General features: G+C 39.9%; 1 long non-coding RNA gene across 1 annotated transcript; it reads left to right on the forward strand.

Moving 5' to 3' along the window:
• The first annotated feature begins 2,742 nt into the window (after nt 1-2,742).
• LOC309811364 lies at nt 2,743-4,962 on the forward strand. Its single transcript, XR_014295139.1, has 3 exons — nt 2,743-3,022; nt 3,269-3,461; nt 3,805-4,962. It is a non-coding gene; the product is annotated as an uncharacterized lncRNA (long non-coding RNA).
• Nucleotides 4,963-13,360: the final 8,398 nt, after the last annotated feature.

The following is a 13,360-nucleotide window of genomic DNA, read 5'->3' on the forward strand; positions in this document are numbered from 1 at the left end:
AAACAGCATATATAACCATCAAAACTAAACAAATACTACTGAAACAAAACTATGAACTATGTTGCTGACTTTGTTTGGATCTCACCAGTTGTTCCACCATGACTTTTCTGTTCCAGCAGCCGATCCAGGGTACCCCACTTAGACCTTAATCTTGTCTCCTCTAATCTGTGACAGTTTCTTGGTCTTCTGTCTTTCATGACCTTGACACTTTTGAAGAGCACTGGTTTTTGTAGACTGTCCCTCAGATTGGGTTTGTCTGATGTCTTCTCCTGGTGAGGCTGAGGTTATGGATTCGGGCGGAGAATACCGCAGAGGTGAGGTGCCTTTTCATCACGTCATATCTGTGGGTACAAGATATCAACACAGCTTACCACTGACCACTAGAGAACTGAGGCTTTGTTGTTTCTTGCTTTTAAAACCTGGGCCATTGAAATAGCTTTCAAAATTCCTGTCCTGGGGATGCCACCAGACTTCTGCTCCAACATCATTCCTCTGTCATTTGTTTGCACACAAGATCTAAAACGGCTTTGATTGCTTATTGGATCAGATTCAAACTTCCCAACCTGGAACAGTCACTTCATCCATCTGACTTTACGTTCCACTGTCCCTCACAGGTGCATGCTTCCTCTTTCTTTCCCTCCTCACCATTCTCAGCCTGCCCTCAGGCCAAGGCCCAAGTTTCCTTGAGGGCCTCGTTCAAGTCCCTGTGAAATTTCTTTGATTACTCCAGACAGCAGTGAGCTTTCTTTTCTCTAAATTTCTGATCTATTCTTACAATCTCACTTTCTTGTGGTTTTGCCTGTTTCCCTAGGTGTTTAATGTGTGTGTCTTGTCTTTCCTCCAAGTGCTAAATACAAAGTAGCTGCTTCAGTAGTGTGATTCAAGTAGCACCCACCTAAAATCTACTTAGACATCATTCAGCTAGTAGGTGGCAGACAGCTTTTGAATAGAATTGAATTCCGGCACTCAGATTACATTGTATGGTCCTTAAGTGTTAAGGAGTAGACATTATCACTCCTCTTTTATAGGTAATAAAATTTAGGTTCTGCATGTTAAATGGATTGCCCAAGGTTCCACAGGTGGACTTTTCTTTTTTGGGTGAACGAATGGAGGGGCATGTGGGATCTTAGTTCCCCGACCAGGGATCGAATCCGTGCTCCCCTGCATTGGAAGCGTGGAGACTTAACCATGGACCACCAGGGAAGTCCTCCACAGGTGGACTTTTATCTTTTATGTATGTAACTATAATTCACACAAGTTCTCTGTCCACTCACAATGTTTATTTCCTACTCTCCTTCATCCCGGCATCTCTGATACCCAGGGAGAGTTCTTGGGGATTTCTGAGGTCCCTCAAGAACCGTGGGATCATCTCCTGCAGCTTTTGCCATGGTCTCTTTGTGGCCACAGCAGGATGGTCAGTGTATAGCTGCCCCTTTCATAAACCCTAAGGAATAGAATGGGTTGGGTCCGAGTCAGTCGGGGACACAGAGAATTTACAGGGCCTGAGGACACAGGCCCTCGTGCCCACACACCCCCTCTGGTACCTCAGCGCAGGCCCACCTCCCTCTCCAGAATCCTGGAGGCAGACAGATATTCGATGTGCAGCCTCTCTGTCTCAGCCCACTCACCCCCCGCCCCCCCAAAAATGTAGCAGCAGGTAGCATCTCCCCCCATCAGACCCTGCCCCTCCCCAGAGTGGACTTTCTCCCTCCCCTCAGCCTCCATCAGAAGCCACATGGATTGTGGGCCTTTCTTCCTCCAGGTGGGATTGTGATGCTTTTCCCGCAGGCAGGAGGACCTGTGACACTCCTGAGACAGAATCCTCTGTGGCCCTAAGTGGACGGGTTTGAATATCACTGTTGCCTCTAGGCCCCTTCTGCTTCTATAGTATGTAGTGCCATGTTGCTGGATTCAGAGTCCAGAGAATTCAAGTACATCCTTCTGTTAGATCCTACCAAAACATCAGGAAGAAAAAGAAAGGTGCACAGAAAAATGTAAATCCTTACTCCATTTTATACCAGAGGATCAATTTGAGAGCTACTGCGATTCTTTGGGGGTTTTTTTGAACATTTATTTATTTATTTATTTGGCTGTGTCAGGTCTTAGTTGCGGCACATGGGATCTAATTCCCTGACCAGGGATCGAACCCGGGCTGCCTACATTGGGAACGTGGAGTCTTAGCCATGGACCACCAGTGAAGTCCAAGAGCTATTGCAGTTCTTAAAGGGAAAACTCTGGGAGCCTCGTTCTCCGTTTAGCAGGGAACAACTTAAGAGCTGTTCTTGCTTAGCAGTTTCCATTTACCATGAGCCCTAGATATTTATTTCCTAGCTCTTCAGAAAATCTTCCAAGATGTTTATGTCCATTTGAAGTCCTTAATGTGCTGGGGCAAAAATTAACTTTTCTTCCAAATTCTTGTAACATAACTTGGTGTCTGTTCCCCAAGTGTGTAGGCACTCATGCTTTAGAATTAGGGAGAACTCCAAGCAGGATTGTTAATATCTTCAATAACAAATAAAATTGTATCCAGTGCTTTGCCTGTAGTGTGTGCTCAGTTCATATTTTACTTGGTTTGAGAGACGTCCATAGGAATTGGGATTGGAAACTATTTGTTCATTTATTCAGCAAATACTTACTGAACACTTACTGTATGACAGGTGTCAGAGGAGGCCAAAGTGTTACGGGTTGAATTGTGTCCCACCAACTGTGACCTCCAGGACCTCAGAATGTGACCTTATTTGGAAATACAGTCTTTATAGAGGTATCAAGAGGAAATGAGGTCATTAGACTGGGCCCTGATCCAGTATGACTGGTGTACTTATTAGGGAAATTTGGACACAGAGATAGGCGCACATAGAAGGAAGACATAGTGAAGACTGTTGAAAACAGACAAGAGGCCCCAAGTGGAGCCACTTATGCTGAGCCCCAAGTCACGAAACCAAGACTTAATTACAGTTTCGGCTCTCCCAGAAATGGAATCTTACACCAGTCAATCAAGAATAGCCTGACCAGCACCAGTCAGGTAATCTGCCTGGCAGGCCCCTGCCATCCCCTATAAGGAAAGTAATCTTGCAATAACCAATCTGCTGTTTTGCCTCCTGCAACTTCTTTATTCCTGCTCCCTTCTGCCTATAAAATCTCTTGCCTTGTATAACTCTTCAGGAAGCTTTTCCATCTACTAGATTGGATGCTGCTTGATTCATGAATGTTTGAATAGAGCCAATAAGATCTTTAAAATTTACTCAGTTGAATTTGTTTTTTAATCAAGACGCACACAGGGAGAACACTACATAAACTTGAAGGCAGATAGCAAGGTGATGCTTCTACAAGCCAAGGAACGCCAGAGATTGCCTGCAAACCATCAGAAGCTAGAAGAAAGGCATGGAACAAATCCTTCCATCACAGTCCTCAGAGAGAACCAACTCTGCTGACACCTTGATCTTGTTCTAGCCTCCAGAAAAGTGAGCCAGTAAATTTCTGTCGTTGAAGCCACTCAGTTTGTGGTACTTTGTTATGGCGGCCCTAGGAAACTATACATGAAAGCAGAACGAAGCAATCACAAAACATGATGCACGGGGCATACATGTGACCCCTCAGGGGGGAGCAGAAGCTGAGTCATACAGTCCTTGAGGGCCAATGTAAGGGGTTTAGATTTGCCCTTGGGTCAAAGGAGGGAAGATAGTGGAGAGACAAGCCAGGAGGTCCATGCCAGCTGGCAGAAGGCACATAGGGATTTTATTTTTAGTTTTTTAAACCACAGAAGAGGACATATTCTTCCCCACCTGAACTCTTTTCTTCTGGCAGGATGGAGGCTTCCTCAACTGGAAACAGCTAAGCCCCAGGATCCTTGGCAGCAGAGGGAAGATAAGGAAGATGTAAAAGTACCCCTTGAAGGGTCTTACACTGGAATGCATGCCCTGGTCCAGCTGCCCCCCAATCTGTGTTGCTCCAGGTGCCGCCCAGGCCACGCCGAGCTGCTGTGGGAAGAAGACCATGGACGGGGCCATTTTGATTTCATGTACTTGATGATTTTTAGCCAGAATGTCTGTGAATGAAATTATAACAGTTAGGTGAATTAAACTGTTTTTAAAGCAATGATCCTTTTTCTCCCCCAGCAGAGTTTAAAGCTCAAGAAGGGAATTTATATTGGGGCCAATAAGAAGAAACCAAAGAATTGATAAGAAGCTTGGCATGAGACCAAGGTCTTCCAGTCTTCCAAAGGCAAAAAACTAGATTCTAAAAAGGAGCAGAGAGTTGCCATTCTTTGGCAATATGCTCATTTAAAAATAATATTTCTTTTTCTGCCAAAACTTTTTTCCAAATTTGAGGATTTTTGTATCAAATGCCCTTTAAATTTCAAGTTTTTTTTTAAACATTGCAATAAAACTGGAGAGATCTATGGATTTACCTTGATTTTAAAGAATATAATTTTGTGTTTCATTCTGTAGTGATACATGCAGTTATTACAGAGTGAAAAATTGGAAATTTGGTGTACAGTATTTGGATTTTTACACTAAAACCAAAAATGCTAAATACTATGCAAATGTGATAAAACATGGGATTTCAGTTGCAATTAAAGTGTATTATAATGGGAAAAAATAGTGTCTTTTAAGAAGGAAATAGTTCTAGCAGGACCCTGGACTTATATGAATCTATAAAATTTTCCTCTTGAACATTCTGAGTAAGATTCATTTTACAGTCAGTGTTTATTTTTTGTTTTTGTTTTTTCCTTTCATATGCTTTGGTTATATATTATAATATGTTAAATTGGCTTGGGGGAATTTGAACTCATAATTTTAAAGTAACCGATATTTGTATTTATTCAGTGACTTCTGAGAATTTGCAATTCTACACTATGTTTATCTGTAATTAAAATAAGGATCCTGATAATGTGAATTTCACCCAGGAATCTTTTGAACAAAACCTCAAAAGCCTGTATTGCATTGTTTCTTGCTAATTGGTAGTAGGTACCTTCTCTGCAGGAAAATTAAAAATTTTGATGGGCATTGGTTGAAATAATACTAATAATACTAACTGGGAGAATCATTTGGATGGATATGCTACACTTTAGAATAAGTTATTATATTTTAAATTTATAAGAGAATGTTGCACATTTAAAACGACAAAAGTTTATAGGTATGAAAAGTGTGCAAAATTTAAAATCTTTGGAGATAAGACCAGGATGTAACAAAGTTAAAAAAATATATACTAGAACATAAGAATTTTGATGTTACTAGAAATTAAACAGTAAGAGTTAGAATTGGTTTATTTAGTTAGAAATCATATGACTCTTGTATTTATAACTATTAAGTCATTATAGATGGACCAGAGGATGATGACAAATAAATTATTGTTTATCTGCTAGGGTTTTCCCATTATTTTAAAATAGAGGACATCCTTCTATTGGTAGCTAAAACCAGCTACCATCTAAAACCAAAAGGAATTATTAGAAAGTTCTGAATTATATTCAGAATTGAGATTTGTACTGATACTGTATTTTTTTAAAATTAAATTGTGGGATAAAGTAAATAATTATATTAATTTTATCAGGAAAAAGATAAGTACAAGATATTCAGTTTAGAGGAAATCAAAAATTTTAATAGGAGCACCGACCTGTTACAACTGGATTGGAAATGTCAATATTAAATCATTCCTTTAAAAGAAAAACCTGTTTAGCTCTTCCAGTAAAATCGCCCAGGAGCAATATCACCCCATGACACACGCTAATGTCCAATACTATGATTTCTAGTACTATTTTCCTCTAAAACAAACAACTGATTCCATGTCTGGGGCTAAAAGATACAAGTAAACATAAGAATTAGGCAATGTGTGTGACATCAATCTGGGGAAGTGGCCAAGGTGATCACCCTGTCCTTGATGGTGTGAAATCATTGTTATAACAACTGTAAATAGGGTTCTGGGCATCCTATCAGGGTCAAAAAAAAAAAAAGAAGGAAAAAGAAAGAAAGAAAAAAAAAGAATCTAGGTAGCTGTATGGCCCAAATCAGTGCTAGTAGATGAGATCATTGAAAAAAAAGAAAGAAAAAGAAAGAAAGAAAAAAAAAAAAGAATCTAGGTAGCTGTATGGCCCAAATCAGTGCTAGTAGATGAGATCATTGAAAAAAAAGAAAGAAAAAGAAAGAAAGAAAAAAAAAAGAATCTAGGTAGCTGTATGGCCCAAATCAGTGCTAGTAGATGAGATCATTGACTTTATAAGAAGCAGCAAGTGGTCTTCCAATTACTGTGATGGGAGACTCACATCATAAGTAATCTCATGAGATTTCCCATGATGGTTCCAATAACCGGAGGGCATGCTGCTGTCTTCATTAAAGGCAGTCTATTCCAACTTCCTTTCAGAAAAACCGTGAGCTGCCAGGCCACACTTATTTCCACACCAACGCAACCTTTCCAGCTCAGAGTGAAACTGAGTGGGACACTGTGGTGCTCCTGGGCAGGGAAGCCTTTCTGTCCCCTGTTTCTTGTAGGACTCCAGCCTCCACGACCTTCCCTGGGTTCTAAGGGGCAGATTCCAACAGTTGCTAATCTGGGAAGGGAGGGGATGCAAGGATGGGGGAGGGGAAGCCAGGAAACTGTAGTGCAGCCTTGGGGCGGGGTCCTGGTCCCCCCTCAAGGGATACACACAGCAATGTCTTTAAGCTCTTTAAGATGTCAGCATTTTTCACACCAGAGGAAGACTGCCTGAGGCTACATTAAAGGAACCAGAGAAACTCATCCAGAAGATTACCTGAGACAAGATTAGAGGAGTGCAGGCCCTGCACACACCCTAATCTCATCAGCAACCCTACCCTTGAACCATTGCTATAAAACTCCTCATCAGATCCTCCTGGGTTGGGATATACAGTTTTTCAGGGCAGGAGCCTGCTGTGTCCCCTTTTGCCTGGCAAAGCAATAGAGCTATTCCTTTCTACTTCACCCAAAACTCTGTCTCTGAGATTTGATTCAGCACCGGTGCCCAGAGGCTGAGCTTTCAGCCTCAAGAGGTTCTGAAGGTTATCTGTGCAATGGACCTTTTGCCAGTCTGGCGAAGCCTATGGACTCTTCTCCTAATAATGTTTTAAATGCATAAGATAAATTGGATTACAAAATAAACTAATTATAGTGAAATATAATTATCAAAATATTTAAAAGTTTGTGTTATAGTAATACATGTATTCTTTATTAACACATTAAATGACAAAAAACATTTAAAATATTGGCAAGGTAAACTAGGTTTTATTTTTTGAAGACATTAGTGTGAAGGCAGTAGTTGTTTAGCTTGAATAAGAGAATTAAACTATGGGGAGGTCCTTTGTCAAGGCAACATGCATGCATGTTGGGAAGCCAGTCAGTTTTGATCTTCTGTTTGGATGGCCACAGTGTTGAAAATCCCAGTTCTCAAAATACATTGTTGTGGGCTTCCCTGGTGGCGCAGTGGTTGAGAGTCCGCCTGCCAATGCAGGGGACGCAGGTTCATGCCCCAGTCCGGGAAGATCCCACGTGCCGCGAAGCGGCTGGGCCCGGGAGCCATGGCCGCTGAGCCTGCACGTCCGGAGCCTGTGCTCCGCAACGGGAGAGGCCACAGCAGTGAGAGGCCCGCGTACCGAAAAAAAAAAAAATATATATATATATATATATATTGTTGTGATTAGGATTAAGGCTTCCATAGTTCACTTTACAAGGCCAAGATAGGCAGATATATTTCAAAGAACATCACAACTTTAAAAATTAAATGCCGGGCTTCCCTGGTGACGCAGTGGTTGAGGGTCCACCTGCCGATGCAGGGGACACGGGTTTGTGCCCCGGTCTGGGAAGATCCCACAGTGAGAGGCCCGCGTACCGCAAAAAAAAAAAAAAAAAAAAAAAATTAAATGCCAATTGTAGTCAAATTTTTGTCCAGAAATCAGTGAGTTCTTCTTTGGCTAGGTCATTATTTTCAACATAGATTCTCAATCTTTCTTTTATGTTTAGTACTTTTTGCATCCTGTAGATGACCTGGGGTAGGCAAATATTTCTTCAACAGAAGATCTTCAGTACAAAAGTAAATAGAAATGATGATAGTAGACATCCTTATGTTCTTCTAAAATTGAGGTGGAAATCATTCACTATTTTCACCATAAAGTATGATGGTTTTCTGTAGGGTTTCTTTTTTTTTTTTTGCACGGTACGTGGGCTTCTCACTGCTGTGGCCTCTCCCGTTGCGGAGCACAGGCTCCGGACGCGCAGGCTCAGCGGCCATGGCTCACGGGCCCAGCTGCTCCACGGCATGTGGGATCTTCCCGGACCGGGGCACGAACCCATGTCCCCTGCATCGGCCGGCGGACTCTCAACCACTGCGCCACCAGGGAAGCCCTTCTGTAGGGTTTTTTATGTTACTTTATCAGACTAAAAACAATCCCTTCTATTTTCACATTGTTGAGGAGTTTTGGTCATGTTGACTTCTTTGAAAAGAGAAATCTGAGAACACCTGGGTCATTTCAGAGGCCTATCAATCAAAAGTTATATCTATTTAGGTGACATTAAAGTTGAATGATGGATTCACAGTTCTTTCCTTTTTGATATTAACTGTGTCCTCCAGCATTTAAAAGTTGAAAGGATCAGCAAAATATTCGCAAATCAAATCCAGCAATATATGAAAAGAATTATATACCATGACCAAGTGAGATTTATCCCAGGTATGCAAGGCTGATCCATTATTCAAAAATCAATTAATGTAAACAATCACATCAACAGGCTAAATAAGAAATATCACATGATCTTATCAATAAATGAAGAAAAAGCGTTTGACAAAATCTAACACCCATTCATGATAGAAACTCTAAACTAGGAATAGAAGGGAACTTATTCAACTTGATAAAGAATATTGACAAAAAATCTAAAGCTAACATTATACTTAATGGTGAAAAACTTGAAGAGTTCTGACTAAGATCAGGAATAAGAAGAGGATGTCCGCTCTCACCTTTGCTTTTAACCATTTTATGGAAAGTCATAGCTACTTTAATAAGGTAAGAAAAAGAAATAAAAGGTAAACAGATTAGGAAGGAATAAATAAAACTGTCTTTGTTCACAGATGACATGATTATCTATGTAGAAAGCCTGAAGGAATTCCTGGAACTGAAATGCAATTATAGCAAGGTTGCAAGATTCAAGGTCAATATTCAAAAATCAATTGCATGCAAAAGAATTAAACTAGACTACTATCTTACACCATACAACAATATTAACTCAAAATGGAATATGACTTGAATGTAAGACCTGAAACCATAAAACTCCTGGAGAAAACATAGGTGGTAAGCTCCTTGACATTGGTCTTGGCAATGATTTTTTGGCTCTGACTCTAAAAGCAAAGTCAACAAAAACAGAAACAGACAACTGGTACTACATCAAATTAAAAAGCATCTGCACAGCAAAGGAAATCATCAACAAAATGAAAAAGCAACCTACTGAATGGGAGAAAATATTTGCAAATCATATATCTGATAAGGGTTAATATATAAAATATAAAGAACTCATACAATTCAATAGCAAAAAAGTCAAACAGTCTGATTAAAGAATTGGAAGAGCATTTTCGAAAGAAGACATACAGATGGCAAACACACATAAGATGCTCAACATCACTAATCAGGGAAATAAATGCAAATCAAAACCATAACAAGATATGACCTCACACCTGTCAGAATGGCTGTTATCAAAAAGGCCATGAATAACACAACATTGTAAATCAATTATATTTCAATAAAAAATATTAAAACTAAAAAAAAAAAGAGACCACGAATATCAACTGTTGGTGAGGATGTGGAGAAAAGGGAACCCTGGTGCATTGTAGGTGGGAATGTAAATTGGTGCAGCCACTATGGAAAACAGTATGGAGGTTTCTCAAAAAATTAAAAATAGAACTACCATATGATTCAGTAACTTCTAGGTATTTACCCAAAGAAAACAAAAATACTAATTCAAAAAGGTATATGCACCCCAATGTTCATTGCAGCATTATTTACAAAAGCCAATATACGGAAATAACTTGTGTCCATCAACAGATGAATGGATAAAGAAGATGTGAGATACACAGACAGACAGACACACACACACACACACAATAGAATACTATTCAGCCATAAGGAAGAATGTAATTTTGCCATTCACGACAACGTGGATGGACCTGAAGGGCATTATGTTAAGTGAAATAAGTCAGACAGAGAAATACAAATACTGTATTATTTCACTTACATATGGAATCTAAAAAACAAACAAGGGCCTCCCTGGTGGCGCAGTGGTTGAGAGTCCGCCTGCCGATGCAGGGGATGCGGGTTCGTGCCCCGGTCTGGGAGGATCCCATATGCCGCGGAGCGGCTGGGCCCGTGAGCCATGGCCGCTGAGCCTGCGCGTCCGGAGCCTGTGCTCTGCAACGGGAGAGGCCACAACAGTGAGAGGCCCGCGTACGGAAAAAAAAAATAAAAATAAAAAAAAAATAAATAAAATAAAAAATAAAAAACAAACAAAACAAAACAAAATCAACCCCATAGATACAGAGGACCGAGTGATGGTTGCCAGAGGGGAGGGAGGTGGGGGGGGAATAGGTGAAGGGGGTCAAAAGGTACAAACTTCCAGCTATAAAATAAATAAGCCCTGGGGATGTAATGTACAGCATGGCAACTATAGTTAATAACACTGTATTGCATATTTGAAAGGTGCTAAGAGAGTCAATCTTAGAAGTCCTCATCACAAGAAGAAAAAGGAAAAAAAATTGTAACTATGTATGGTGATGGATGGTAACTAATTGTGGCCATTTCACAATTTATACAAATATTGAATCATTATGTTGTACATCAGACACTAATATAATGTTATATGTCAATTATACCTCAATAGAAAAAGAAAAAAAAGTCAATTGCTTTCCTATATACCAGCAATGAACAAGTGGAATTTGAAATAAAAAACACAATACCACTTACATTAGGACCTCCATAAATTAAATACTCAGGTATAAATCTAACAAAATATGTATAAGATCTATATGAAAGAAATCAAAGAAGAACTAAATAAATGGAGAGATGTTGCATATCCATGGATAGGAAGACTCACTGTTGTCCACATGTCAGTAATTCCCAACTTGATCTATAGATTCAATGCAATCCCAGTCAAAATCCCAGTGAGTTATTATGAGGATTTGGACAAACTGATTCTAAAGTATGTATGGAGAGGCAAAAGACATAGAACAGCCAAAACAATATTAAAAGAAAAAGTTAGAGGACTGACACTACCCAACTTCAAAACTTACTATAAAGCTACAGTACTCAAGACAGTGTGGTATTGGTGAAAGAGTAGATACATAGATCAATGGAAGAGAATAGAGAGCTCAGAAATGACTCACAAAATTACAAACTGGTCAGTAAACTGATCTTTGACAAAAGAGCAAAGACTATACAATGGAGAAAAAGTAGCCTTTTCAACAATTCCTGCTGGAACAACTGGACATCCACATTCAAAAAAAAAAAAATCTAGAAACAGACTTACATCCATCACAAAAGTTAACTCAAAATTAGCCATAAACCTAACTGTAAAACACAAAACTATAAAACTCCAAGAAGATAACAGGGGAAAATCCATGTGACTTTGGGTATGGTGATGCCTTTTTAGATACAACACCAAAGACATGATTCATGAAAGAAATAATTGATAAGCTAGACTTCATTCAAATTAAAAACCTCTGCTCTGTGAAAACTCTTAGGAGAATAAGCAGACACCACAGACTGGGAAAAAAATATTTGCAAAAGATATATCTGATAAAGGACTGTTATCCAAAGTATACCAAGAACTCTTGAAGCTCAACCATAAGAAAACAAACAATTCTATTAAAAAATGGGCAAAAGATCTAAACAAATACTTCATCAAGGAAGATGTACAGATAACAGATAAGCATATGGGGACTTCCGTGGTGGAACAGTGGTCAAGAATCTGCCTGCCAGTGCAGGGGACACAGGTTCAATCCCTGGTCTGGAAAGATCCCACAGGCCGCAGAGCAAGTAAGCCCATGCGCCACAACTACTGAGCCTGTGCTCTATATCCCGTGGGCACTGCAACTACTGAGCCCGCGTGCTGCAACTACTGAAGCCGTGCTCCCAGAGCCTGCGCTCTGCAACAAGAGAAACCACCGCAATGAGAAGCCTGCGCACCACAACAAAGAGTAGCCCCTGCTCGCCGCAACTAGAGAAAGCCCACACGCACCAACGAAGACCCAATGCAGACAAAAAACAAAAACAAAAACAAAACCCAAATAAGCATATGAAAAGATGCCCCACATCACATGTCATTAGGGAAATGCAAATTAAAACAATAATGAGATACCACTACACACCTATTAGAATGGCCAAAATCTAGGATGCTGTAAAAGCAAATGCTGGCAAGGATGAGTAGCAACAGGAAATCTCATTCATTGTTGGTGGGAATGCAAGATGGTATAGTCACTTTGGAAGACAGTTTGGTAGTTTCCTACAAAACTAAACATACTCTTACAATATAATCCAGAAATCTCATTACTTGGTAATTTACCCAAATGAGTTGAAAATTTATGTCCACACAAAAACCTGCACATAGTAGCTTTATTCAGAATTGCCAGAACTTGGAAGCAACCAAGATGTCCTTCAGTCGGTGAACAGATAAACTGTGATACATTCAGACAATGGCATATTATTCCGTGCTAAAAAGAAATGAACTATGAAACCATGAAAAGATGTGGAACTATGACACCAGCTTCATTCCATAACCAATGGAATGTTATTCAGTGCTAAAAAGAAATGAGTTATGAAACCTTAAATGTATATCACTAAGTGGAACAAGCTAATCCAAAAAGGCTACATGCTGGAAGATTCCAACTGTATGACATTTTGGAAAAGGTAAAATTCTGGAGACAGGAAGATGGTCAGTGGTTGCCATGGGTTAGAGTGGAGGGAAGGATAAAGGGGTGAAGCACAGAGTATTTTTAGGGCAGTGAAGCTACTACATATGATACTATAATGGTGGGTATTTGTTATTATACACTTGTGAAATGCATAGAAGTTGCAACACCAAGAGTGAACCTTTATGTAGAGTATGGACTTTGGGTGATAATCATGTATCAGTGTGGGTTCATAGATTATAACCAGTGTACTGCTCTGTACAGGATGTTGGCAGGTGGGGAGACTGTGTGTGTGGAGCCAGGGGACATATGGGAATCTCTGTACCTTCTGCTCAGTTTTGCTGTGAACCTAAAACTGCTCTAAAGAGTGAAGTCTGTTTTCAAAAAAAGTTAGAAGGATGCCAGTCCTGTTCTCCTTTTTCATCTCAGCAGCTGAGCTGAGAAAGCATATTATTTTTCAGTAGTATC

Source organism: Mesoplodon mirus, assembly GCF_964341445.2.
Source record: "Mesoplodon mirus genome assembly, chromosome: 10".
Taxonomy (NCBI): domain Eukaryota; kingdom Metazoa; phylum Chordata; class Mammalia; order Artiodactyla; family Ziphiidae; genus Mesoplodon; species Mesoplodon mirus.